Source organism: Lygodium microphyllum, unplaced genomic scaffold, assembly GCF_053477565.2.
Source record: "Lygodium microphyllum isolate KBCC unplaced genomic scaffold, Lygodium_microphyllum_v1.1.10 scaffold_138, whole genome shotgun sequence".
Lineage (NCBI taxonomy): Eukaryota > Viridiplantae > Streptophyta > Polypodiopsida > Schizaeales > Lygodiaceae > Lygodium > Lygodium microphyllum.
In genome coordinates, this window is record NW_028229621.1 from 1 (window position 1) to 2,338 (window position 2,338).

Sequence of the window (2,338 nt, forward strand, 5' to 3'; positions counted from 1 at the left end):
ATGTTGTCTAATTGTTGTCTTAAGCTTTCTTTCGTTAAGTAATTTCTGTGAAAATCGTAATTTCATTGCCGAACATCCCAAAGAAAGGAAAAATCAAAGAAAAACTCGCATCAGAGTTGTTTTTTTTCGTTTAATTACCACATAGAAATCTCTCTTCTAATTAATATTAATAATAATAGAATAATATTTGGGTATATAGCTCAGTTGGTAGAGCATTGGACTTTTAATCTAATGGTCGCAGGTTCAAGTCCTGCTATACTCAGAAGCATTAAAACATTAAATGCTTTAGGCAGATGGTACCGTCTAATGGAGATTATTATGCCATGATAATCTCCAATCCAGACCGCCCTTTTGTGAAAAAGGGCAAACATGAGCTCATCCCTTCGTTTAACCGCGATAAAGAAAACAAAAGATTCAAAAAAAACATAATGGCAAATCATTTTTTCCTTTGTTTCTTTTAGGGAGTGAAAAGACAAAAAATTGGTCAGGGATTTTCGGAAGAAAAAAATACTATTACTATCAGAATTTACGATGTAATTTTAATGTCATATAATGGAGGCTGACCTTCAATTTCATATCTAAATATCATTGTAGAATTATTTGCTTTTATCCATTAACGTCAGAAAGTTTAAATCGCCCAGCAGGTCATAAAAAACTTAGCTCAAGCAAAGCAAAGAAATAAACATTGCCAAACAAAGCAATAAAGCGCAAGGAAATAAAATGGTTTAAGTTGACTCAAATTAAAAGAATTGCAATTAATACCTTACTCGTCTATTCGTTTCTTATCCATTTTTGCCAATTAAATCAAATAACAAAATCCCATAAAACGAAGCAAAAAGTAGTTGCATTGGGCTCATTTTGAAATTTGATTCTATGATTTAAAACTATATAAATGTTAACTCGTTTGCGTAGTTTTTCATCTTTCAATTATACCTATCTATTTTTCTCCGTCTCTGCATAGCTATGGATACATATTTGGCTTTAGCGCTCCATTTACTTAGTTTATTCCGTTAAAACTTACTTTCTTTCAAATAAATACGAACTAACATGGCGAGAAAAATTTCATCCCTTTCCTCTATATCAATCACATAGTGAACTTTATGAGGTTACTTTCCAAAGGAATGGCTTCAAATTCTGAGAATGAGAAGATAGGAATTATTATGTTCAATAATGATACCGTCATTAAAAAAGAAGATATGGTTAAATACACTGGATTTTTTATGAATGTTCCTATGGAAAAAGCCATGTCAAGTTACATTTTTTTAGCATTGATGGCTCAATTGGATAGAGTGCCTGGCTTCGAACCAGGTGGTTAGAGGTTCAAGTCCTCTTCGATGCACACGCAAGACACATCGCTGTCTATTCTTAGTTTTGGCCCTCAAAAGCCTTAATTACTTTGGTTTACTTACTTATTAATCTATATGTCTATTCGATGCGAAACCAACGATTTCAGGTCCAGGGGCTTTTTTGTTTGTTTTTTACCTGTGCCATTAAGCATTAGGGATATTTGGTAGTTGATTTAATGTGGAAACAAGAAAGTAAACCTTTGTGAAATGAGGAAATTCAAAGCTAGCCCAATGCACATCGACAGGAAAGTTTGGTATTTTGACGTCGACTGTTTGTCTTTTAAAGGTACGTGAACTGGGTTTAGAACGTCATAGGACAGGCCCATATTCAGTGCAGGCGTTAAAGCAACTATTTGTTTTTTATGCCGTTCTAATAAATAAAAGAAAAGTAGTTTTTTAAAAACCAATCCTCTCGTACCCCTTAAGCAATGTGGCAGAGAACCTTTTTTGTTTATATAGTGTCTTGGCCGGGTGCTTGGATTTGGACCAAGCACGCTTCTCTAGCTTTCATAGCCTAGTCTGAGATTATACTGTTTGATACGAAATGATCGTTTCCGACTTGCAGACGTCGTATCTTCTTTTATTTCGTATCCGCTCTCTATATCCACTGGTTTATCTAGGCATATCGTCGGTTATTTTATTTCTATGCTTTCCTACCCACGTAACATTACAAAAGGTGCAGCAACGGCGACGATGTGACAGGATGGAGTTAGAGGGAAAGAGCTATGGAAGTAAAAAGAATTCCATTCCAAGGGAAAGAAAATATCAATAGCCTATCCTTTAAGCACTCGTGAGAAACCCATCTCTCCTAAAGAACACGTGTGAGAAATATTTCTTTTTAGCAATTTCGTCGTCTGTAAGGCTTTGACCATTCTATGCAACCACTAAAAAGCTCTGGAAACACTAGAGTATAAAAAGAAAACACCGAGATGAAAACATTCTCTAAGAACCACATCCCGTTCTTCTTAGATAGAGGATTCGCCTTATCCTAC

The 2,338-nt window shown here is 34.9% G+C and overlaps 2 non-coding genes across 2 annotated transcripts; both read left to right on the forward strand.

Moving 5' to 3' along the window:
* Positions 1 to 189: 189 nt before the first annotated feature.
* TRNAK-UUU (transfer RNA lysine (anticodon UUU)) lies at positions 190 to 262 on the forward strand. Its single transcript has one exon. It is a non-coding gene; the product is annotated as a tRNA-Lys (tRNA).
* A 1,003-nt stretch (positions 263 to 1,265) lies between these two features.
* On the forward strand, positions 1,266 to 1,339 carry TRNAR-UCG (transfer RNA arginine (anticodon UCG)). The gene has a single exon. It is a non-coding gene; the product is annotated as a tRNA-Arg (tRNA).
* Positions 1,340 to 2,338: the final 999 nt, after the last annotated feature.